At 35.7% G+C, this 27671-nt stretch overlaps 1 pseudogene; it reads left to right on the plus strand.

Annotated features, from left to right (window-relative positions):
• Positions 1–3: 3 nt before the first annotated feature.
• LOC117425865 (T-cell immunomodulatory protein-like) overlaps positions 4–27671 on the plus strand; it is a 78922-nt pseudogene continuing 51254 nt past the window's right edge.

Here is a 27671-nt window from a genome sequence, read left to right on the forward strand (position 1 = left end):
ACCAGGAAGTGTCTTGTCAAACAATCGTTAAATATTTACGGCCATTGGTTTAATGACATGAAACGATTTTTTACTATTGTATCGCTAAATTATCCATTAACCGAAACAAAAACGCAGCATTTAAATAAAGTGTAATTTGTTCGGTTTTTCTTTTTTGACAGACTGACACACTGCCGTAAAGCGTGCTACAGTATTCCGTGTTTTGTTGTTGAAATTGGTACGCGATTAGGATGTGGATGTTATCGTTCTCTTTTAATTTTGTCGGTTTTCGTTATTTTTCCAGTCATTGTCTAGTCCTAGCTCTTCAGAATGTAACGGGGGACTTGTTTGGATCTGAATCATACGGAACCATCGCTGCTTTTGGGGATTTTAATTCAGACAAGCAAACCGACCTGTTTATCATCAGAGCTAGTCAGTACCAGTCTATATTACTCGGACCTTATGCTTGGTGTATCATTTCCTATTCTTGTGTACTTTGTCTTTGGTTTAAAGTGACAACAAAGTTGGTTTGTACTATTACTGTGTATATGTTTAGGCTAACTTGGCGGTGCACAGACTTTGAAGGAGTGCAATTAAGTGGTCACCAGTTTCAGAAAGTGTTTGATCTGTAAACTGTAGTAATGCATAATACCGATTTCCTCTAATTTAACCCTCTGAAACACAATGCAGGCCATTAGCAGCAGGTGCATTTTAGCCTAGTATTAGTAAGATGGCTCTGGATCAGGATCCCCACCCGTACAGTACACAGCCATAAATAATTATCTTATTTTAGAATATTTTCAATTAATAAGTACAAGTTAAAGAATGCAGTCAGTCAATGAGAGGATTCTGTATCACGTATGTATTTTGCGATATAACCAAGAGAACAGCGTTCAATATCATACACATTATCGGGCAGAAGAACTTTCCTGTCAAGGCTTATTCGGTGAAGTGGCCCAGTGAACACTTGTCTAAAGTGTCTTGCACTATTTATTTGTAACATGTGTGACCTATGCACAATTCTTGTCATGTCTTACAAGCAACTCAAGGGTTAGGCAATATGTTCACTGAGAAGGAGCTCAAAATAGGTTATTAAATACCAACTGAAAAATTGTATTCAAAAAATGGATGAGCAGTGACAAAATAATTGTCTTGTTTTACCAAGCAAACCAAATTGGGTTTTGTGGCCAAATATGAGGAGGCATTTCAGTATGTTGCCTTCTACTCTTGACAGCTGTAGCCAGCGTTAAAAGTCCACATATTTTTTTTTTTTTTTTCCCAGAGACAGAAATAGTTATATTCCTGGCAGATTTAAAGGCCCCTTACTTCAAGCCTAAGGTGAAGCTTTCATTGAAGTGAGTATTGCTTATTTGTTTAGCTGATGTTATCACTCTGCTCACATGGGATGCGTCTGGCATGCTGACTTGTTCAAATTACTGTTTCAGGGATGTAATTATCAGCAGTGTGGTTCCAGGAGACTACGATGGAGATTCACAGATGGACGTTCTTCTCACCACTAAGAAAAATAGTGTCAACCAAGAAACATCAGTTGTAATTTTCTGGGGAAATAATCAAACTCTAGGTAACCTTTTCCTTCTATATTGCTCAGATGTAATCGGCTATTCTCAAAGTTAAAAAAACTTTACAAATATTAAATGCAAGTCTGTATTCTTGTCTTGGTTCTTTAGTTAACACAAATCATGTAAAATGTGTATTTTGATTTTTTTTTTAATGATGAAATGTTTTAGGCTTACATCTTTATGTTGTTCAGAATTATCATCGCTTGACTCCTAAGAGACTCACCTAAAGCTTGTGGGAGATGACATTCTTAGGGAGATGCCATCTATCTCCTAACAGACTTTTTCAACAACAAGCAAGGAACATACATTACTTTCTTGAAGTGTGAATGCTTTCAAACGTTGAAAACATGAATGGTGATAATAGCTCTTGCATTGTGTTTTACTTGTTAAGATGTAGCTTAAGTAATTCCTTATTACATCACAGTGGAAAATAGATTGTTTAACCCTGGGACCTGGTTCAGTTCAGGTAGTCTTAGTTCTTAGTTACATCAGGTTTTTGTGGGCTACTCCATTTAATGTACTTCAATTTGCATGTGACTTTAAAGTATAAAACTGAAGAAAAAAACAACCTTACAGTACATCATGCATTTGCACAGGTTTCTACAGTTTTCTTTGTAACTTTCTTTTGTTTTTGGGCAGATGAGAATCATAGGACCAAATTAAACAAGACATTTCAGGACGAACCCTAAATAATGGAGTAAGTATCACCATACAGTGCATTATGAGAAATCAATGCATCCTAAACATGTGTTTGTTGTAAACTAGCATCACAAATTGGTACCATATGTGTTCTGTGCTGTACTTGAGAACTTGTAATTGAGAACGGGTTCAAATTGTAATCATTTTGTTTCATTTTCACATTTACAAGTTATTATTGCCCAAACATCGCCACATTACTTTGAGAGTATTAATTCTTGGGGAGCAGAACAGCCAATTCTTTGGCTACTATCATTTGTGCATAAAAAAAAAATGGTGTGTATTTTAATTGTGTGTATTTTCTATTAATGATTATATATATATATATATATATATATATATATATATATATATATATATATATATATATATATATATATATATATATATAAAATAGTGTGTGTGTTTAAAATGAACCAAAGTATTACATAATGAATATATTTATTTTTCAGTTTTAATGGTGATATGATATCTGATGTCTTTGGTGCCATTTAAGACAGTCCCCAGCCGCACATCTGCTATCTGAATGGAAGGTAAGACACTGACATAGGTTTAATATCCAGTCTCATCTCTATGAAGATGTAGCTTTTCTATAGGACACTGTAATTTACATATACAATTTACAGGGTGATAATCAAGTCAGTTGATCACTGATATGGAAAAAACCTATTTACTGCATTCTCCTTCCTCAAGACAAATTATGCCTATGTAAAGCTGTAGTTTTGTTCGTGCAATAAAGATTGTGTCCTTGTCTAATTAATTCTTTCAGTTGTCTGACATGGCTTTATGCTAGTATAACTAAAAATGGCCTTGTCTGACCTAACGTTTTGTGCTAGCATAGTCACATATCCTATCTGACTGTGTCAGTTAATGATACATTATTATACATTATGAATGCTGAGCCTGCAAGCCATTCAATTCTCCACTGCTCTTTTTGATATTGTCTGCCAAATTCTCCAATGTGCTGTAATGACAAGACGTGACTTATTTAATTGAGTAACGTCAAACAATTGTGCTATATTCAAACTTTCTGTAATTGCCCTTGTTTCATATTTCCCTTTTACTTAAATGGAGAGGCATTCTTAATATCATTTTAAAAGGATTTATGGGAAATCCAGACCACTGTAAATCAAGTTTTTAGGGAAATTGAAAAAATCCTGCTAATGAAAAAGAAAGTTTCAAAATTTCAATCTGCAGCATTTCAAGCAATGTGTCAGTTATTTCAGCTTAATATGTGAAACCAGAACCAAATGATTTACAAGCTTCCATTTAAGCAGATCCATCCCCTTAGGGAGCTGGAGTTTAACTGCAGGCTTATTAACAAATGATGCTAATCTAAAAGTATATTAATGCTGTGATACAGAAGGGTGTTTATCAGAACTGACACCACTGTGGTATCCAAACAATAAGCCTGATTGCTCTCAACTGAACCCTCTACAGGTGTGTGACGGTGAAGAAAACAAACTATCATGAAGAAACTTGAGTTTTATAGCTGAATATTCAGTGAAATAGAATATTTAGGCCTACTCTGGCAATGTCCTCTGGGTTTTAAGACTACTTCGTCCCTAAAAGATTTGTACAACTTTACGTTAAAGGAGTGCATGGCGGTGGTAAAGTAAGTTTACAAAAGTAAAGAGGAGCAGTTGAATTTATTTGCTTTACTCTTGCAGCACCAAGTACCTTTACAGAAAATACTGCTCAAGAACAACTACTGTAAAAACCTTTGTATAAGTCTATTTTCTATGTATTTTAGGGGGTCCTAAAAAGGGAGGAGTGACTTATACACCGGTGTGACCTATAGGCTTTTTCCTGAAATTGTTGTATCAAAAAGGGGGGGGGGGGGGGGGGGGGAGGGGGCGACTTATACACTGTTTTTTACGGTAATTATACTGTAATAAAAATTGGCATAGATATACCTACTGTATCAGTGTATACTATTGCTGGTCTGCTGTATTGAATGGTGTTATTGGTGGTACTGCTGTTAGAGAGGAGTTTCATTTTGTTATTTATTTTTTATTATTATTTTTGTTTAAAACAATGTAGTATTCTATTAGTAAATCTAAAGACATCTCATCATTTTTTGTGTTTGTTGTCCAGACATACAACCGTACAATTTAATTAATTTGATTTCCCTACCTTAAATCTATGGCTTACTAGAGCTTTTCGATCAAATGTAATTAAACTCTTACTCCACTTTCCAATAGTCCATGTAGTATCTTGCTAAAATTGAAACAGGGTTCATCTTCCAGATTGGAGTCTAGATATGGTGCACTTAATTTTATTTTATTTTTTAAAATCAACAATATTGATGGCAATGCATGGGTAGAAGGATTGGCTTTCCATTTTTTCTTTACCTTAAAGTGATTTTATAGGATGGACAGTAAAGTAAAGTTCCAATGTTAATATCTTGGTTGGACATTTTGACATTTTAATAGGTGCTTCTACATACCAAATTACCTTCCTGTTTTCAGGAGCATGGGATGCTTTAAATGTTAAATGTTGTTTTTTTTTTTTTTGTTATTATGAATGCATTCCTTTGACTGGTTTAACATAATTTAGTTACTGGAGCCCTACTATCGGACTATGTTTAAGCTTTTAGTATATATCTAGTATAAAATATAACTTTGTTATTAATAATACCTATTGGTTACATTTTTATGTATTCTGTAAAAGCAGTTTGCTGAGCTCAGGACACTAATTGGAACATATCTTCCCGCTGTAGATTATAATGTAAAATGATGATCAGCGTATTATTATTCTAAACACTGTCCATTTAGGACGTATTTGACATCTTTCTCCTGCCAAGATAGCAATCTGCCTAGCAAGCTGAATACTGAGTGCTTTCAACTCAAGGGAATTAGCAACAATGGCATATTATAGCAAGGATCAGATGCAATTCTTCAATAAGATGTTTTATAATAAGTTGTCCATGATTCTCTGTGCTGGTGTAAACTATTCCTGCTGAACTGATCTTTAAACAAGTCCTAGTTTTCATTGGCTTCCATCTCCCTTTACAGTTTAGTTTTATAATGTGTTTGTCCTCTGTGTATTAGGCTTATTTAACTATCTCTGTTTTAAACAAGAGGAACAGAAACATGTTGTTACGTGAGTATAAGAGACCCCTCTGCTGCACCAGCACAGAACACGCTCATACACTCCTTGTTGCAGTGGCTTGCTTCCTTGAGCCAGGGAAAATATTGCTTCACCCAAATCGGGTCTATTTTAAACATGTCAACAGACCTTAATAACGGCACCATAAACCTTCAGTTAATAAGGAGGCCAGTAAATCACCAGGGTGAAACCACCAGCAAGGTTTATATAAAGTTTGTATCCAGTGTTTTAATTCATAGAAAAGATCCAGGGTAAACATAAAAAAGATCCAGGTTAAACATCTTACAGCGATGTTGGTGTTTTTGCTTACTCAACTGAACATTTTTTTGTTTGTTTTCTTCAGGAACCTGTCATGGCAGAAAGCACTGGACACTGATGCAAAAATACATATACCCCATTCCCATGCATTTATTGATGTGAATAAAGATTTCACTGCAGGTTTGTATAACATATTACTTCATAAAACTCAAAATGGTCAATAGTAGTTCTAACATTGATTTAAAAGTGGAGTCCTTGTAAAACTTTGTAAATGATGTTTGTTTATGCAGCCATTTTTAAATGAGAGAACTGTCTGACATTCCCCAGGTGTAGACTTTCACAGTAGATTAGGCAATGACGGACACAAACTAAACCCACAACCTTCTGAGATGCAGTCCAGAATGCAGCTCCTTCACTTAACACTGGAAGCAATATTTTCAAATGCCAAACTTTGGGGTATAGGTCTCTTTAGCATTTAATGAAGAATATTAAAAAGAAAGAATTGGTCTATTCTATTGGAATTGAAGATTCAGATAAATTAACATGTCAAGAGGCTTCTGCAGTTTATCTAATACATACCTCTGATCAGTTCAGGTTTAATACTGATTGCTATACTAATCTGCTATGGACACTTTTCAGGTGTTTGACTTGTTTTAATTAAGAAAAAAAAAAAAATCTGTATAATGTTATTCTACAGTTTAGTGGGTATGTGAAGTGTGGTGAGACTCTGGCAGGTGTCGAACTGCATTAGTGCTTTCATTCTATGGATTATTTCCCCTAATCCAGGTTTGCTGTGTCAGTGTCGTGCTGATGGAAGATGTCAAGTGATCTGCTGGTTCTATCGATATGTTAACACACAGGGTAGGGGGCAGGATTAGCAGTGTTTGGTATGCTGGAGTCTGCAGAGTTTATATTGCTGCTCTTCAACAGGGTTTATGGGATTGAGTGACAAACTCAGGCTATTCTTACTGAGCCAGATTAACCTCCCTTCCAATTTTGCTTTGTAGGGCCAACACAAAACACACAAAACAGTGCAAATAGCAACGCTTGGTCTACCATTTTAGGACATCCTTCAATGAATTTAAGATAAAGGCACCATTTTGTTAATTTTGTTCCATTTATACAATATTTGCAGAACTCCAATAAGGAGTGGGTTACAGTCAAATTATATAGGATAGGAATTAGCTAGCACATGCACATATTTGCTGGACAGAAAAGCAGATAACAGAAGATTCTCTATGTAAGTTTTCACAACACAGCTTAAAGGTTTCTATTTTTAACCACATTGCAAACACAGATTTGCTTTGTTGTGCAGTATTTGCTAACAGGGTTGCGCTTGGCTAAAATGTTATTGATTTATAGATGGTAGGGAGAGAAAATACATAATTCTAATGTTTTGTTTACTAGTATATTAAACATCAGTGTAAAAGGACTTTAGCAATTTCGAAGGTGAAGTGTAATAATAGAATCAAATGAAATCACAGTTTCTATGAAATACTGCTTTACAGTATTCCTTTCTTATAAAATCATTTCTAATATAAATAAGACTCCCCTTGCATAGCAGTTTCACCCACTCCAGGTTTTACAACAAGCTTGATTAGCCAAACTCGAAGTAAAACCAGGAATGGACCAAACTGCTATGCAGTGGGAGTCTTATTTCCATCCCTGTAACTCTGTAGTCAGCTGTCGTGGAGAGACTTGCTATTCTGTGCTATAAAGGGTTACACTGTATGTGATCATGACTAGATTTTTCACTCCAAAGCTAATGTTCTTATACTGGGTCCCTATCTTGCCTTAAGAGAGGATGATCCATGCAAGACAGGGTTAACTTTCTGCAAAATTTCTGAGCTTTGAAAATCTTCACTACAATATACAGTACCTTTATCTCTGGATAAACAGAGAGCCTTGGTCACCGGTGATGTCAATCCACCTTCTATTCTGAGTCCTAAATTACCCCCCCACCCCACCAAAGATGGAACAGTTCCTGAGGCAGATGAATTTAGTCTGTTGTCCAGTGATTGGCAGCAATAAAGGAAAGTGCTTCCAGCTGGAGAGAAATGCCTGTACAAATACAAAACAGAATATGGCTCTGCAATTATGTGTTGAACCGTAGTGATTTATTTATTTTTTTAACAAAACATTACATTTACTAGGTTATTAGATGAATTTCAGTTTGGTTTTTTTTCACCCCCACGTGCTTCAGCATTCCTAACCACCTTTTTAAAATAGTGGCAGATGTTCCAGCCAAGGAAATTGTTTTTTAGTCAGACCAACCAGACTGACATGTATTTTATATACTGGAATATAAAGTATGTAGTTGCTCTAATTGGACATTTTTAGTTTAATTTTTAGAGTAAAAGGTGTTTTTTTCCCCCAGTAGAAATCAGTAGGTGGCTCTGTGACTTTCTTTCTTCTATTATTGGTTGACTGGAGCTCCTCCTGAAAATCCTTAAATGTCAAACTATAAAACGCTCAAGAAACTGCAATGGTTCTTGCAAAATAATTTTATTGTACTGTTTTTTTTTGTTTTTTTTAAATTGTGTTTTCCTAGTTTTTTTCATTACGTGAGATGTTAAATCTATAGAGTATGAATGGAAAAATTGTATCATTCATTTACTTTAAGCTTTTTAATAGACCGCATATATCATTCACATTGACATTCAACATCAGGGGAGATGTGTAGTGAATGAATTGTCACGCTCTTCCCTGCAATAGGTTTATTAGGTTGCTGTCGTGGCAAATACATGGGACCGAGGTGTCAGAGCTAATTCATTGTTTTAGTGGGTGATGTTGGAGAAGATGGGCTTTCGCTATCTTATCTACTTTCCTTGACCTTGAAAGGGTAGAATGAACCATGTTAGCACAGTCAGTTGAAAGCCAGGCAATAGATGCATAATTCCGTTGTGCCCAACTGAGCCAATAGTGACCACAGATCCAACTAAAGTGAATCAATACTGAAAGTTTTTTTAAATGCAGCATGTGAGGGTGGTGGCTTAACTCTCTTCATTTGAATTCGGTCCCGGACATGTCACTTTGCTGGTTTTCGATCATAACAAAGTTAGCACCTAAAATAATGTGCTGTATCAAATGTATAGTTTACAGTGTGCTTAATCACATTGCATCACCCAGCCAAGCAGTGTAAAATAAGTGTAAATCATTTGAAAGCCATTGTCGTATAATAACTCATCTTGTATTTGCAGTAACGGACTTGTGGCAGAAGGATTATGCGGGATCTTTGATGCAGAATGTTGCCGCTGCTGCAGTGCAACACCTGGCAGCTATGTAGAAAAATGATGTCTGGTTTGTTAACTTGCCTGCCTTTCAACATATTGTAAAGGAAGGAAGAAGAGTCACAGCCTACAGTTTTGTCCTTTATTGTTCTTAGGTGGGGCTTGATTCCCTATTCAAAGACGTCAAATGCTGTCTCACTTTTATTCAGCATTCCACATGCAGCCAGCAGTCCTACACATTTTTATTGGAATGTGTTCAGCTAATTCAGTAGACGACTTGTAGCTTGGTTCTAAAGTTATCTGAGTTAACTTTACTGTCTCTAAAAAGGGCAGGGAATAATGAAGATGAGCCAAGTTAAGCTTCTAGCTGGCATTGCAGGCTTTAATTTGTATCTGACTTTATATCAGATTTCCCTATTGAACACCCTCCCATTAGTGTGATCATATACTAAGATTATTAATTTAAAAAGGCGATAATGGTCATTGATATTAAAAAATGTAATTTATATGGGGAAAAAATAGAAACATGATACCATGGCTTTAAGTGTTTGCTAAGCAACCCTACAGTACTGCATTCTCTTCAGCACCTAATTAACTAACCTTTTATGAGTACCCCATCTAATTAAGTATTAGAGAGAAACTCTCTTGTACATGAGATGTTATTCATGAATAGGGTTCCTTTGCATGTTATCTTTCTGGTAGTCATTTGTAAATTCAGTCGTGTGAATGAATAAAACATGGTATTTTTTGTCTTAATGCAGCAGTGTTTGTCTGAATATTCATCCCAGCAATTAAGTCAAGCTTACTTTTTTGTAATTATTTTTTGGAATAGGGATTTAAATCCGACTTATTCTTGCTGATTTTGTCTGCGGTATTCATCCTGTGCCTTCATCCACACCTTCTCTTCTCAAAACAGACCTGCTAACCACTTTCTGGGCTGTTCTTAAAGAATGTTCTTTAAAATAAAATCTGTCATAGCCGAGAATCTTTGAAGTTATTGATGGACCTAATGAAATAGAGACAATTCAAAAGGGTTAGACGCATCCATTTTTGAAATTAGTTTCTCCTGTTCCACATTACCTGCTATAATTTCAGAGAATAATACTGTGCACAGGGAAATTAATCCAGTATATCTTGTCTAATAAATAGGATGGAAGGGCTTCTTGGCCGCCCTCAAATTACCATCATCACAGTAGAACCTTTCAGTGCTTTACGCAAAACTGGCCTTTAACTCTCACAGATGCCAAGAATAATGTAGGCCAATGCTTCCCAGTGCAATAAAATGTGTTCAAAGAACCAACCTCTCAACGTTTTGATATTTTTATTAACAGCATTTTCTCAAGATAGGTTGAATTTGGGCATATATGTAAGTTAAGCCCACGATTAAGTAGAGCTTCACAAAGTGTTGTATCACAATACATACATACCTTAATCTTACCTTAGGTGATTGCTGCGCTGATTGGAGTTGAGCCCAATAAAACATCTAACCGATTTTATAGAACTCATTTGAAATGGTTAAAAAAAAGTAAAAAATGTAATAAGTTGATATTCGTATTTCAAGTGGGATGAGATTGGCTGCCAAGTTACACATCTCAATTTAGGTATATTATCCCAGAAGCTCACATTGTGTGACGGTTAAGTTAGTAACAGGTGTTGAAAACTGAGACATGCTGCTCATTGCAAGACATCAAAAATAAAAACAGGGCTTTTAAAATGACAGTGTTTTAGGGTGTATGAAAGGCAGAAGAGATTATCCAAGGAGCATTTGCTCCATGCTGTAGATCTATAACAAATACATAAATAATGTCACTATAATCGGAAAACAGTGTTCGGAAAATACCCATCTTTAACTGTTTGCATTTAACTAACACCAATTTGCCAGCGTGTTTTCTAAATGTGTGGGGGTTTTTTCTGTTTTTTTTGTTGTTTTTTTTTAAACTGATAGGGCATTCTGGTTTGGCCCCTGGCAATACTGCTGTTTAAAACTGAAGATAAGTTTGTTTTCTAGTGAAAGTGCTGGCATTTCTTAACCGCTACACTCCCTGTGGGTGCAAGTGAATTAATTTGCATAATCAGAAACATCATTTATCTTTGGAGAACTAATTAAAACCAGTAGATATGAATGATGCTGCAGGGAAAGAAACATTTACTCTGCTGTATTCCCATGACAATGAGTTAAGGAGACCAGAAGAAAGTTTATTTGTATGGATTGCTTGTGTGGACGTTTTATTTGCAGTCAAAGTTGAGGCTTTAAAAAAAGGTGCAATGATTGCCACCTTTAAAGTTGTAAAGTGTCTGGCAGATTGTTGTACCAAAGTCTTCTACCCACATGGGCTCAGTTTAATTCTGTTACATGCCCAGCTTACGATAATTATGGAGAAACCATGACAATTATGTTTAATTGCCTTCTGAGTGTGAAAAGGTTTAGACTTTAAATATTTCTGAGGTAATGTTCCCAACTAATTGGCTCAGTGGTTATAGAGAGGTCTTGACAAAGTTGCCTACAAGGAATACTCTTGAGCTACAGTAATTCATACTCATTTGGAAAATCTCTCTACTTTTACAGATATCAATGAAATGTGTTCTTGTAATGTTTTACTGGTTGCTGAATAGATTAGATTATTTATATATATATATATATATATATATATATATATATATATATATATATATATATATATATATATAGATAGATATATAGATAGATAGATAGATATTTTTAGAACATAAGTGAGGGTAGGGAGAGAGGAACAGCTGTTCTAATACAGGTGTCAGGTGTAAATGTGCACTCAATTCACTTGTGTTTACTGCTTTTAAACATTTAGCAATTTACTAAATATTTAAACAAAACCCATTTATACCCACCACTAAATTAAATGTAGACCTTAATCACACACTTAATATTTCCATTGTCTGAGTTGATCCCTGTTGTGCTTCTTTGTGAATTTGGCCTTGTGAATTCATACCTGAATAGAATTGCATAAATACACATGCACAGAGGCACAGGCTGTTGGAGAGTATTGAAAGGGATATGTACTAGGCCTTGTGTATTCGAATGTCATTGTGTCTGATACTTTCTTAATATTGATAGTATTGTAGGGTAAAACTTGTAGAACAAGTAGACTGAAGATTAGGCGACTGCCTTCCTCATTTATGTTTATGTTTATTCCTTGGTGTTCAGTAGTCATAACCTTTTGAAATTTGAATTTCCAAACAATTTGCATTTAGATTATCTGGACCTGTGAAGCAAAAGCCCCATGTTCAGTGGAGTACTGGGACTTTTCATTGTCAGTTTACGACCTCAGTACGGCAGTAAAAATCGGCTTGTAATGTTAAAGCCACATAAATTGTCAAACTCTTTTGGCTGGTTCCACAGACCCCAATGAGCACACATCTTGAACTACCTAATGTTACCTGGGACTGTGAAACCAAACAAGAGAAAAGTCTGTAGCTGGGATCAAAATCTCTCTTCAGGCCTTTTTCAAGAGACACCCGAAGTGTGCATGAGCTCAAAGGTTATCTGGTGCCTGGGACAGTTAGATTGGTTGAACTTGTTTTTTGGGGGGGGATAGAAACATTCCATCACATGGTTTGTTTTTTGAAGTTAACACAATTTGCAGTATCCACATGCTTCTTCTGCCACTCTTCATTCTTTCTTGTGCCAAAAACAACTTGAATTCTTACAGACTACATAAGGAAACTCACTTGTCAGTGTCATTGTGTCACAACAAGAACTCCAAGCAGACACATTGAACAGAATATTCTTTAGCTGTGATTTCCACCTCTGAGTCTTTTCTCTCTACTGCTTGCTGTTAGCCCGAGGACAGAAACCTCTATGCAGACCGTGTAGACACATTCAAGGGCTTAATATTCTCATCGAGAGGGTGCCGAGCCACTCTTTTTTTCTCAGTTACATTCTTTAATGATGCTTAATTGAATATCCCCACGGGATACATAGATTATGACAGACTGCTGAGAGGTTTGTTATCCCTGTTCAGTGTTTTTTTTTTGTTTGTTTGTTTTTTTTGTTTTTTTATTAAATGTGTTGAGAAACATGTGGTTCTGTTTTTTGAAGGATTACACACTCATATTTTCCACCGTGCCTAGCCTGGCTGGTGTGTTGTATTGTATAGATTACTAATTTGTAAAGCTGACTCATTTTAAGGGACAGTACATTTACTTAAAACCAATCCAATGGTATCCATAATGGCCATACAAGTAATGACTGTAGTGGCTTAAGAGTATTGACTGAATGCATTGTTTTATTACCATTTTAATCATTCCAAATGAGCCATATTTTGCTTCCAGAAGTAGAATCCTCATGAATTTTTAAATATTAATAGAATTTCAATTGAAATATTCATCATATATTAAAAAAATGGATGGTACTGTATGCCCAGTAAGGCATGGGGGTCCTAACAGATGTTTTCTCTAAGGATTAATGTCCAACACGAAAACCATATAGCATAGACGGAGCATACCTAACTTAGTAGTAAATGGTAAGTGCTGTCTTTGACAAAAATGGATACACTACTCCAAATAATTTGGAATCAAACTTTTACCCCAGTTTACACAAAAAGATCTTTGTACTCATTCAGGTCACATATTGAGAAACTGCAGCTACTTTAAAAATCTAAATAGTGGTGGATCGTAATACCGCCTCCCCAGAATTTATAAACAAGATTTTTCAGAAACCTCATTTCATGTTTATTGTATGTAGTAATGTTAATAAATGGGTTATTGGTTTGTAGTGTTTTTTTCTTGACTGACAAATATAACAGGAATGGAAATAAGACTTCCATTGCATAGCAGTTTGATCCATTCCTAGTTTTACTATGAGTTTAATAAGACACAGCTGATCTTCTTACCTACACACTGGGGCTAAATAAGCACATATTAAAACCTGCAATGGGTAGTCTTATTTCCATCCCTGACATAACACATTACTAGAATACACCTTTGGTATCCTGCCTAAGTCCTTGACATAATGTTACTGTTTAAAAAAAATAAATAAATAAATATATATATATATATATATATATATATATATATATATATATATATATATATATATATGTATACATATATGTGTTGTACATATCTTTCTCAATATATATATATATATATATATATATATATATATATAATATGAAGTCCTTCAAAATACAGAGTGCCATGCTGTGTTTCCAAAATCTAATTATTTAAATCCAAAGCTTTTAATATGAGAGTTGGGATGAAAAATGCTATTTGAGATTGAATTCTACAGAATTAGGCATGCCAGCTTTTGTTTGGAGAAATTAAGGTTTTAATCAAACAATTGGCATTTTGTTAAGTAACGTGAGGTGCATTTAATTAGTCTAATGGAATTCAATTTTGCATTCTATGACATGGCACCATACTTGGAGATGGAAAGTAAATTCTGAGGAAATGTGGGAGCCTTAAATATTTTGTATGCTCTTCTAATTCATTTTTTAAATTACTTTTAAACACCTAATTGCCTATGCGAAGAGTGTTAAACGGTGTTTGATGAAGAGTGCTAATGTGCACATTTATTTTAACCATTTTAGCATTCAAAGCTGGTGCTGTCACCTTGAACCCCCCCCCCCCGCTTGATTTCTGAGTGATAAGCAGTACCTTAAAATCAGAGGTGTTAAATACCTAGTCAAATAGACAAATATATTGTCTTTTGAGTAGTGGAATGCAGTTGCAACTATCACTGGAGTTTCTATAACAATTTAAAGCAATATAGCCAGGGGAGGGAATCATCCTATTGTATTGCGATAAACTGTATGCTCAAGAGCTTTTTTTTATATATTTAGTTTAAGAAATAAATCTGCTTTATAGTTATTTACAGTAGCCACCACACATAGTGGTTGTTTTTCTTTGCCTGTGATGCTATGTATTTTAAATGTCTTTGCCCTACATGACCTAATGCAATGGATTATTCTGTGATGAAGGTGCCCAACAGGGCAGCAATCATTCAAATTAAGTTAAAACAATACACAAGTGCCAGATGACACATCAGTACTCTTGCTGCAATCAATAATCATCTTTTTACCAGGTCCTTGATTAATGCATACATTTATACTCAAGTGGGTTCATCAGCCATTTGAGATGGTAAAAGGTGCCTGCGGATCAGAAATCTCAAGGCAATTTTATCCAAGTAGCAGCAGCTACGCAAAGTGAAGGCTGATTGGCCTACTTAAACTTGGTTGCTAGACAAGTGAAGAAGGTTTGCCTTATAATGGATACCTTAACCGTTCATTCATTGTACACTTTCATGTTCGCACAATTTCTTATTTGTAGCTGAGACTCCTGATTTTTAAACTTAACATATCGCTATTTGTGATTCTGTTTTTTTAAATGCGCATAGCTTTCACATGGCCCCTTTCCATCCTTGAGATGATCTCAATTTATCTTCCGAGCAACTGCACAAACAAACCCCAGTCCCTTTTAATCCTGGTTTTGTCTGTACTGTCACAGCGAGCCTCTTGAGCAATATCATTGTTAGGTTGATTAATAAAGGCATGGTGGTTCACATGGCCCAGTTCAGTCTGGTTATTATTTGGTCTAGGGAAGTTTTGAAAGGGTAGCTTTAATGCAAAGTAGTTATCTAAGTCTGTTACAAACAAATCCATAATAGGTTTATGATGATGGTCATGTACTGAAAAAACATTACAATAGTGTTATAAAGCTTACACTGATCGTTTCAAAATCATGAGTGCAAACATAACAGCTTACAATCCCTAAATGTTAGTATTCGCAATGCATGTTCAAAGCATACTTGAGTATAAAAATCTCCTCATTTGTAGAATTCCCAGAATCCAAATATACTTTAATTAGGTGTTTCTTTTCTTATTGCAGATGTATTCCTCACTACTGAAAGCATATCTGGGGTTCCCCAGGTTCAGGCATGGATAAATAAGGTAGGTCTAATCATTTTGCTTTATAACTTGTGTATTCCCAGAAAGACCCAGAAATTTAAGCTTTAGGACTGAGGGGGAGGAGGGTGGGGTATTGTAGTTTGTATTGGGTTCTCCCTAACCAGTCAGTGATCTTTAGTATTTGTTCCTCTACTGTTCTCTAATTTCCCCTGATCCATCTTTTCCAATTGTGCTGTATACCACGTACCTTTTGAAGTCTATGAAAAATATCTGTAACTCCCTTCTGAACACAGTAATCTTCCTCTCTGTGATGTGCTCAAGGTGAATCCATCCTTTCCCATGTCTGTGCAGAGCCCATTCATCTTTCTTAACGCTGGGAGCATAATTAGGTGTGTAATTAAAGTGCATTTAAATCTCACAAATTCTTTAGCCCAGATTACCTTCTTTTTTAATGGGGAATACAACAGCAATAAATAATTGGCTTTGGTTTGAAATAGTTATGTTCCGTAACCATACCTTTTTCTAACAGTGCCATACAACTTGAGTGCAAATGGTAAATTAAGCATTCGGAAATGGACCCCAATGGAACGACCTGGTTTTTTGAACAGCCGCCAGCATTTATTATACAGAACAGGTCTCCTGGATTTAAATTGGCTTCTCAATTAGGCTGCTGTTATCATTTTATTATGGAAGTCAAAGGATTTTGTGTTAATTAAAAGCATTCATCATTCCTGGTTGTCATTTGTTTTAAGCATTCTTTTCATTTTTATTTATTTTTTCCCGCAAGAAGTTCAACTTTTTCGGCTTTCAAAATATTTTTGGCATACCTGCAAATGTGCAACAGTCTGCTAAGTAATTAGTTTATGTAATGCTTGCAATTCTTTTTTTTTAAAGTTCTAACCAAAACAACAAAGCTGAACTTAATGTTTGTAAACCTTTGTTGCACTGCTTAGTTTCTACCCTTCCTGTAAGTAGTTTCCCTATGAAGCAGCCCTATACAAACCTGGATAAAGAAATGCACAGCCGGTTGTGTGACTTGCAAGTAGGCCTAATTGGTCATTTTCTGTACCAAGACAAAGTATATTTGCCAGATGTTAAAAGTAAAAAATAGTTCCATTGCTGATTTAAAAGCAACAAAACTGCAAGAATCTTGAGCCATTTAAAAATGAAAGGCTAAGGTCAAAAGGCATAGATATGTTTTAGCTTGGTTTAAATGATGGAACCAGGGGAGCATTTGACCCTTTTTTTTCATTACAAAGGACCAGACTTAAATGTCAGTGTCTGTTTTTTGTATATTTTTCAAAAGTAGATTATTAATAACACTGAGGTTGTGGATTGTTTCTTGGATAAAAAAAAAAGTAATGAAATACATACAGTATATTGAGTTTAGCAAATGTCAAAACAATGTCTGCTCATGCATTGTTTATGAAATATCAGCTTTCTGTCTTGATATGAACAATCACTGAACATGTGTGTTTATACATTTTGATGCTACAGTGTGCTACAGCATTTCAACATGGATAAGCTATGCTAACTCGTTGCTGTACAAGTTCCCTCTGCTGCCCTTCTCTGTGACTTGTGTTAAAGGACAAAGGTCAGAAGAGAGCTTGGTTGCAGAAAATTTGGATCCAGGCCCTGAAACTGTATCTTACAGGACAGCACTTGTATTTCATAACTTGTTATGCCTGTAGACAGAGATTTCAAAAGCTCTCCCAATATTTTTTATTCAAAGGCCTTCTCAGATCCTGAAAGAAATGCAAAAGTTTAGTTGTAAAATAACACGTTCCAGATCGCAAGAACCTTGCAACTAATTTTCTAATAATGATATATTATTGATTTTATGTGTTTCATATACCAGCTTGTACTTGCAACAGATATTACTTATGTGTGTATACAACTGCTCTTCCTCTCACAATGTGACAAACTCACTGCATTATTCAAGTTTTACAGCTTTTTATCCATTTACTTAATGCAGAGCTAGAGCTGCTGTCATGTTCTTTGTCAGTTGAAGTTTATGTAATGTTTTTAGCATTGGGGTCTAATAATGTTTAGTGTGCCATTCAGCTAAATAAAATGAAGGGTCAATTAAATAACATTTTATTCAATAAAGCTACTTAAAACATTGCCATAAAGAGACGGGTGTACAGTTTTAGAGCTTGTTAATAAAGTTTTTAGCACCGTTGGTTAACAAGTATGGTTGCAATATGCTTTACAATAACCTAGGAAGGATGAGACATGAATGGCAACTGTGTCAAGTTTATGTGTCCACCAACTTTTATAGTCTGTCTGAGACGAGGTGGACATGGGTGAATAGGAAGAGAAAATACAGTTCATTATATTGTTGCTTGCCACAAGGGAATGGTACATTTTAACAAGGAGTCAAGGACGTATGTTGCTACCCTCTTCCAGAACCCCTTTGTGAGTAAAATACAAATCACAGTGGGTTCTTCCTTGGTTGTTTTGCTATGAGAACAAAACACAGTGGCAGGGTGGTTCTCTTATGTGGGATGTTCTTTGCTGACTGCATTTATTAGGATTTGCTTAATTGCTTGTCTTCCTCATCAATGGGAGGTATTCTGTTTTGTGTCAGCCTTTTCATTTCCTACTGTTATTGCGTATTGTTCTTCCGTTTTCGTCTATCAATCTCTTAGGCATACTGTCACTTCTGCATTTTTGTGTGGTATAATATAATGCGCAATAGTCCAAGGGGAAAGGGCCAGCATTTGCACAGTAAACGACCAAGCATGTTACTCATTTACACTGTAGACCTAGGTCAGTGCAAAAATGCTCATGCAGTTTGATTTGCTGCCAAGTCAGGCTTTATGAATTTTTTTTTGTAGCTTATATGCATGTTATGAAATGTTTTGGTCAGACCAGCAGGAGTACAGCCGTTGATTATGTTGCAAGACCCTTGTTGTGTGAAATGTCAGTATCTAAATGTTGATAAGTATAACTTCATAGTGGCTGACCTAGGTTAGACAAATCAATATTATAGATTTTAACGAACGGTGCTCCAATTTTTTCCCAGTAATTTTACTAGCATTTCAGTTTCAAAAAAATAATAATAAATCCCTTGTGGAAAGGGGAATTATGATTGGCGTATTGTGTCTTGATATATCCAAGTACCTCGCCTTTGGTATAATTAAAGGACAACCCTCTGAATTAGAATCATATTTTAAGTCTGTATTATCCGACAATGTCTTGTAATCATTATATACTCCTGTTTCTGCACTCATTGATATTTGGCATGTTTAATAAAGTCACCAGCATATTTTATCTTCTGGATACACTCTAAGCAAGTAGGACAAAAAGGACCACTAGTGGTGTGCACTGGAATTACAGGTGCACACTCCTAGTGCACCCTAGTGCCATACTGGCCTCAATACTCAGAGTCCCAGAAGTAAAATATGTTGGTGGTGAGTTTATTTTGCAGAAACAGTAGTAAGTGATCATAAGAACACATGGTATGGAATAATGAACAACAAAGGTTTACAGTATTAACTTAAAGCAACTGTTGTTCATAACTGGCTTAATGCAATTTAAACATGTAATACAGTACATACAGTTGTTACTTCTTATTTGACTACACAATATGCAATAAAGCTCTCTGTGACTATTGAGACAATCGTCAGACAAGCTTGGGACCGGCTCTCAACATTTTAACAGTCCCACTGATGCAATACAAATATATCAACACATCTGCTGGTTATAATACTTTTTCAAAATAATTACAGGTTATTACAGGTCTTTTTGCAGTAATCAAATTCACTGTAGTCTAGTATGCCATATGTGACTTGGGTAAGGTTTTGGCAAACCCACATAGGGGCAGCAGGTGTGACACTGGAACACTTAAACTGTTTCAGTGAAAGACAAGGAAGGGACGTGTTCCTGAAATAATGTTCAGGGACATCTTCTCAGGTGCAAAGCTTTGAAACTTCTTGTCTTAGATACAATACAGTCTTGGCATTAATTCAAAATGCTGTGATAGCTTGATGTTCCTTATATAGAAAGCGCTTCACAACATTTTCTATTTTAGACCTGATGAAAAATAACATTCCTCTATATTGTGCTTATGTCTTCAAATGTGATAATGACTGTTTGTTTGTTTGTATGAAAGCATGACAGGAACTTCTCTAAAGACACCAGCTTGCTGAAGATACCTCACAATGTGATGAAAACTTGCCAATCTGCATTTTCTGATTTTGGTAAGATCCGTAATCTTATACATTTAATGAGTCCAGGCTGAAGTCTCTCGTTCAGTCCAAAAATAAATTTGAATTGTGTCACAGAAAAAAAAAAAACTAAACAGATCACAAGCCAACTGTGGATAAAAAGTCCATGGCTAATATGGAATTCCTGTATTGAGCTACCTGCAGTTGTAAGTGTGACCAGTTCTCTGAAATTGTTTAATTGTTACTACCTCCTGCTTGGCATAAACATGGAATTGAAATCCAGATATCTGCAAAATGAAGCAGTAAATAGTAAAATGCCTTTAAATAGTAAAAGTAGCCGTAGAAAGTAGCAAGTCACCACGTTGAAATGGTATGACAAAATATAATTGTAAGGTAATGCTGTATTTATAGCCACCAAGGCATATGCATGCTTTTGTATTGATTTGTTTAGACAGCATTGTTTACTGGCTGCTAAAGTTTGATATTTAGTCTGCAATTGCATGTCATAAGGTGACAGCGCTGTCTGATTGCTTCTCATTTTCTGTATTGGCGGTTTCATTCATTTGATCAGTAGTCCATAACTGCTTTGTAAATAAATGTCAACGGGGTTGAACACACAGAAGTGTTAGTTTTTCTCATTAACAATAGAAACTATGGTCAAATGAGAGAAACAATTAAGGTTATAGATTTGGACTTTGGAGACCCATCTCCCTCTTAATACTTGATACATTACATGTTTAAATGTAAGGACTAAGCGCCATACAAGATTAAGGTATCACGGGTTGTTTCTGATTGTAAAAGAGGATTCCGATTTATATCAGAAGTCAGCTTTACGTTCCTTAATTTTAAATTGGTTTTTTGATACACGACCGAGCATTACCAAAATTTAAGATCAAGCTTTTTCCTTTTATTTTTTTTAGGTGTTCTGTTTTTTTGCCAGTCTTAGTGATTTATTATTGCTAGATGTTTTTCCTCTTAGCATATTGTGTGTGGTGTGCAAGAATTTGTATTCGGTAGACTTGGAAACACCTTGCAAATTTGCAATCTGGTCAAAGAGGTCTCCTGGGAGGAACACAAGGTCTGTTGGGGTGGCTGGCAGGGAGCATGATGGGATTTATAATCACGGTTGTCGACAGAGACAGAGAGAGATGTTAATGTGTATTGTTAAGTTAATTTAAGATGGTTTTATGTTAGATAGTTATATACGTAAATATTGACTTTTCTTGGTGGTCAAAAACCTTCCTTTTTAAGTAGGCCTTAAAAGCAGTCTAACCATGAACAATTTCTATAGCCATACATGCAACAAAAGCCATTCTTTTTCACCATGCTGATACACACGTGTTTCTGCATTTTCTGGTTTCAAGTCTAGAATTTATATTCAGCGTACAAAGGGATTTATTTATTGGTTGACAGATCTGGCTTCAATTCACCTTCCTTACTTGCGCTTTAGATATTAAGGTTTTGTTTTATTATTATTATTATTATTATTATTATTATTATTTATTTCTTAGCAGACACCCTTATCCAGGGCGACTTACAATTGTTACAAGATATCACATTATTTTTACATACAATTACCCATTTATACAGTTAGGTTTTTACTGGAGCAATCTAGGTAAAGTACCTTGCTCAAGGGTACAGCAGCAGTGTCCCTCCCACCTGGGATTGAACCCACGACCCTCCGGTCAAGAGTCCAGACCCCTAAGCACTACTCCACACTTGTTTGATGTTCTGTTTTTCTACATACACTGTAAATAAATTGTACAGTTTGACAGTGTTCTTTTACTTTGCAGTCAGAGAAAGGCACCTTGCCAGTGCCACCTGTTTCAACTGCTGGTATGAGAGAGGACTTTGTTTTCCAGATACCAGTATCTGTTTTTATGACTGGCTTGTTAGGTTCGTAATTCAATTGTGCTGTTCTTTTTTTCCAATTCTTTTGTCTTGCAGTTATGTATAATAGACTATTCTAAATATCGTGTACTCCTTTTGTATTCTGCTCATAAACTCCTCATTATCTTGGTTTAAAAGAGTTTAGAAGAGGAGCACTGCTTCAGATGTGGTTTATTATAATACGAAATATTTGAGCTGTTGCTGTGTATCGTCCTCTGCATCGTCCTCTGCATGAAGGTCTTTTTTTTTTTAAATGGGTCCACTACTGTCTAATTTTAAGTAATCTCCTAGCTGATTACTTCACTGGCTGTGAACTCCAATATTGGTACTTGATTGAATTTTAAAACTGCAGGAATGAACTCTAGATGCCTAACACAAGAAGAGGATATTTTCACATTTATCTTTTTATTTTTTTATTTTTTATTCCAGTCACACTGCCTCTTGCACATCACATTGGTATTTTGCTTACTGTGTAGCTATATCCTTTTTGTGAAAAATCATGCATGTGACAATGTGGTTTAACCTTTCCAAAAGAAGAAATAATGCAGCCTGTAACAGGTTCTGACATTGCTCATGGAGCTCACTTTACTGTATCTTAAGAGATTTGAAATCCAGACCAGAGGCAGTTGATTAAAATCTAATGTAATCCACATCCGAGAACTCCAAAGTCCGCACTTGGTAGAATGTTCTTAAGATTCCAGTCATACATAAGAGACTGGCAGTTGCCTCTGGACACGTGTTGCCATCCCTGTTTTTTTTTTTTTTTTTTTGGTCTGTTTTCACGATATCAGTGGTTAATAAACCTGTTACAATGACCAAAATATGGAGAGATTTAATGTTCATTGATGGGTCTTTCTCATAAGAAAACAAAGGGTATCTCTAAGTCGCTATTTCATGAGGTGTTTTGAAGCTGTCTTTGTTCGTCCTGCAGAAAGAAAGATATTATTGCCCAGCTTCTGCCGTGGGTCCCCAAACACTTACCAGAGGTGCTAAATCAATATAACATGTATATAACACATGCACTGATAAAACTGACCTTGTCGGTTTTGCATTCTTCTTTTATATTTTTCAGTCTACCCTCAGCAGCATTATAAGGTAAATATCTAATAAATTCAAATGTGATACTAGGAATGTGAAGAAATGCTCTAAAGCAGGCCCATAGCTCTCAACTGCTTATTATTTTTTTGTTTTAATGGTTAGTCAAAACCAACCCCTGATCCTTTTCCCCCTGTAACTTAATTTGGCAGCCAGTGAACTGACAGTTGTTCAAAATAGTGTTGCGTTTCTTACAGGCAATGTCCCACTAAAAGCATTAGCTATATGGGGAAAAACACTGTGCTTTACAAACGCTTTTGGAAAGTATCTGTACTAATCTTACTGCGGTTTTCCAATCTTACTAGGATTTCCTTGTGGGGAAAAAGTGTTGCCAACGGTTTTCTTCCCAAATTGAATCTGATATAAATAATTGTATATCTTTCAGAAGAGGCACCAAGCCAGTTCTTTCTCAGCCAAAAATAAAAGTAATTTGAGAGTTTGAAGTACTTTTAATATAAAGTGACTCAAAGGACAGGAAAAAGAAAGGGGGTTATAATTACCTTCCACTGATGTCTTTTTTTTTTTTCCTCATGTTTTCTCATGAATCTGTGCTGCCTGTCAGTGCTGTACATATGAATTGTTATTAAGTGTGAATTTCATCCCATGAATATCAATAGGTTTATGAAAGTGTCACTCCTTCTGTTTTGTATCTTAGATGGAGATGGCTTTCAAGACCACCTGCTCCCAGTCTGTGAGGATGATGGGTGCCAAAAAAGCGCCATCTACCTCAACAAACCTGGAACAGAGGAAGTAAGCAGAAGCATTGCTTTCAGTATGGGGTCAGAGTAAAACAAGACCGTTGTGACCACTGCTGTATTAACCAATTACATAATCTCTACAATATTGGCCTGCCTGTATTAGAGGTCTCTCCTCATATTTCTTATCCGATTTGGTGCACTGGGAGCCAACAATAAGTATGGAGGTTTTCTCCAATAAATGTTTCAAAGTTAAGAAAACATATTAGAAATGAAAAGGTGAATTTAACAATGAGACATTGAAAAAGGCACATTTTATCTTCCGGACTAAGATGTTTATTTAGTGTCCCAGTGTTGTAATTGTTGATGAAAGTTGCCAAGATCATTTTGGCTTTAGTATATTTGTTTACTGAAACAAACTGCACACTGACATGTAACTGAATCACTCAAACTGGAAAATGGAGATACAAAATCATAAGTTTCTATATGCAAAATGACATTTCACCAGATCTGGTTTGTACTAGTTAATCAGTAATCATGGCTTACAAAATAAGTCGGGGTTAACAATAAACAATTTGATTGGTTAAGTTGTTGCATATATCTAATGACACGCACACACATCAGTCAGAGCAAGTTTGAGAGACCTAGTTCTGCCAGCCCACAGTCCGAGTGCTAACCAGTTTTCTTCTCAGTCATGTTCATTTACATCTGCAGCATTTCCAGTTTCCATGAACTTGGTTCAGTGGCAGATGGTAACGAGGCATACTGTACTGTAAGTTAATTGAGCTGATGTTTTTCATGTTGAGAAGACACTCATGTAACACAAGAAACCCGGCATACATATACATAACACATCTCCTCTTGTTAAAAAGAAAGGATGCAGGAAATAGTCATTATTTTGTTTACCATTTAAAAAGCATTCCACAATTTTTGCAGCCACCCCTGGTTTTAAAATTCAGTGTGCTGTAATATGGATAAAACGGTAAAGAGTTTTCTGACACTTCGTATCTTTATAGTGGCGTGGATTTATTGTGAAAAACACATTATCCCTTAAATCCAAAAATAATGTAATTGTGTAGTAAGGTATAAATGTTAATGCCCTCATTTAACCACAAAACTACCCACTGGGGAAATCGGGTAGACTTACCATTGGACCAAAGAAACCACAGGATATGTTTGATTGTTATTATGAGTGAATGTGTTGTATTCTCAATGGAAAAACAACGCTTTAGTATATAGTGTAAGGGACAGCCAGCCTTTTTAGCTTTTATTAGACCAGTAAAGTTGTTATTCATTCATATCCCTGGTCATCACTGTTCTGTCTGTGATCTGCGTCCAGGTTAAATACAGCATAGAATGCTTGTATAAGGACTTTATAAGGTTTATTAAATTGATCTTAGTGGAAATAAATACCATACCTCTTTGGATAAGTAAAATGAGGGTCTATGTGAGCTAAGATTTAAAAAATGAAACATCTGACAATGCATGTAAAAAGCCAAGAGGGATCCAATTTCAAAATGATCAGTTGAATGTGTGGAGCTTTCCACTTGAGAATATCCAGCTTAAATGTTTTTCACTGTTTTTTGGGTTGTATGCATTGCCACTCCTCATTTACAGTCAGAAACATGGACTGAGAAGCCTTGATGGGCCGGACGCATTGTAAATCAGGCTTCGGTGTCAATGGGGAAAAAGAAAGAATAAATAAATGTAAAATATAGAGAGAGAATGTATTGGCTTTTAAGAAGATAAATAATAAGACAGACATTTTTTTGTGGCATTTCTTTATTGTTTTATTACTATGATTTTCTTTCAGTCTAAAATGCATCTTTATACTGTAGAAAACACTAAATAGCAAATCATGTGACACCCAACATGAGTGAATACAATATCCTCAAGCTGAGATCATCCTGGAATAGAGTACATTGTTTTCAGATTGCTACATCTCAAAAAAAGAAAAGGGATCATCTATTTGATGCATTTGAAAGGGCTATTATCCCTCACTAGCATACTGAAAATGAATTCTTCACAGTGGGATCAGTTATGGCTGGCTCACTTCTTTATATGGGTTATTTTAATACTGTTTTATTTTCATTTGAATTGCTCATTAACGCAGGGAGGGCAAGAATTTAGTTCAAGGCAACTGCAGGTGCAATGTCAGGCCTGGTTTGAGATTGTGGTATTAGCTGCCTTTTTTGCTATTACAGTGTCGTTACAATGTCACCTGTGCACCCTGCTGCTTTCAATAAGGTGTTTCCAATTTCTGGGCAAGGGGCCCCACAGAGATAAGGATGGACAGGTTTAGTGCTGAGTCAGCTGGCTGTATCTGAAATCATCTTTATTCAAGGTTTCATTCAGCTGTATCTCAGCCAAGTGTAAAAAGGTGAAATGCAAATGTTTTTTGAGAAGTTTCAGAACACATCTGCTCTGCCTCGTCCATGGTCATTTCGGAGTCTTCGCTGTTCCGATGCGTTTCTGCTAGTCTTCTCAGTTCAGTGTCATTCGGAAAACAGAGACAGTTAGGGCCAGTGTGCCATAATGATAACCTAAACCAAGCATCTAGTCCTCAGCCCTGCAGCTTGTTTAAATCGAGCCCCAGACTACAGTGTCTGGGCCTGCAGTTGAAGCGGGGCTTGTAATCACATTAATACAACCATGTTCAAGGAGAGCTGTATATGTATATACCATAATAATCACTTCAATGAATGAACGTTTCCAATAAGCAGGCAAAACAGAGACAGGCCATCGCACAAATAAAAGCAAAACATCGTTTGTCTCATATCTAAAATCGAGGCAAAAGATGTATTACTTACTTGACAGTTTATGTATGTTGGCCAGTTGCCCGTTTATCATTGTAGTGATAGGTGAAAGGTTAAGATTCTGAGCACATGATTTCTTTGTGACATGATAGAAAACAACATGTTTTGTGAGCCTTGAACAGTGAGTTGTCTTTACGTTTTAATGTTTATTTTCCACTGGCAAAAGAATGTTAAATGAATGAAACTGAATGGTGTATGTGCTGCAGTATAAAGGAATACTTTGAAAACACTTTTACATTCTGTCAGATCTAGTGTCAGTATCTCATGTATGTGTATGAAGGTCTTAAGTTCACACATGTTTGATAGAAACTATTCAATTTATAACTGCATTTTTATCCTAAAAAAATATATTAGCTCATAAAAAGCCAAATTAATCAAATATTGCCTGAAGACTACAATGGTTAGATTAGTTTTACAGCTTTCTTTCCTTATAAATGCAATCAAAGGAACACCTCTGCAGTGCAGATATTAATATTTGGTTATAATGGCATTTGTTAAGGTAGTAGGCTATCATTTTTATGTTCCGAGAATTTAATTTCTTGAGCAAATGAAGCGTGTTTGATATGGGGTTGAATCAGTGTATCTGCTTACATTATGCTTGCTCGACTTATTAAACATCATAAGAGTTTCATATGATGTGTACCTGATTAAATATATGTATTATCCCTACACGTTGCCCAAATGATGTATTCTTTACTGCCGTCATGGTGCAGTTTTCAGTTTTGCAGTTTGACTTCTTGTTGACATTTTGTGTGATTTTCACACGATGCAAACCTAATAAGTCACATGGAAAGGAGGCTTGCCCTTCCATGCTACAGTACATACAAAATTGAAATATTATGAACATCTTGTTGAAAACTGACATTGCTGTAATCAGTGGTGGTCAGTACCTATTTCAGAACTAGGACTAGGGTAGGGCACTAATGGACTGCAGCTGTGGATATAACCTTTCAGCAGGTTCTGCAGTGTTTTAGGAGTCTTTACAAGATGCGACAGTGAAAAATGGGCGATTAAAAAAAAAAAAAAAAACTGCATTTACATGTAAATGACTGTTCAGCCAGATGTGTTTGCTAAGCTTTCCTGCAACACAGTGGACCTTGTTAGATAGCAGATAGGAGGAGATTGTGACTGTTTCCATTTGAATGCGAAGTGCACACCACAAAACATTTCTGATTTAGGAAAACAATGAATAACCACAATGTATTTAAAAGAGATGTACTGTTTCTCAATTGTGCTGCATTTATTATTTGTTCTGGTGTTCAAAA

The sequence above is a fragment of the Acipenser ruthenus genome, chromosome 20 (assembly GCF_902713425.1).
Source record: "Acipenser ruthenus chromosome 20, fAciRut3.2 maternal haplotype, whole genome shotgun sequence".
Lineage (NCBI taxonomy): Eukaryota > Metazoa > Chordata > Actinopteri > Acipenseriformes > Acipenseridae > Acipenser > Acipenser ruthenus.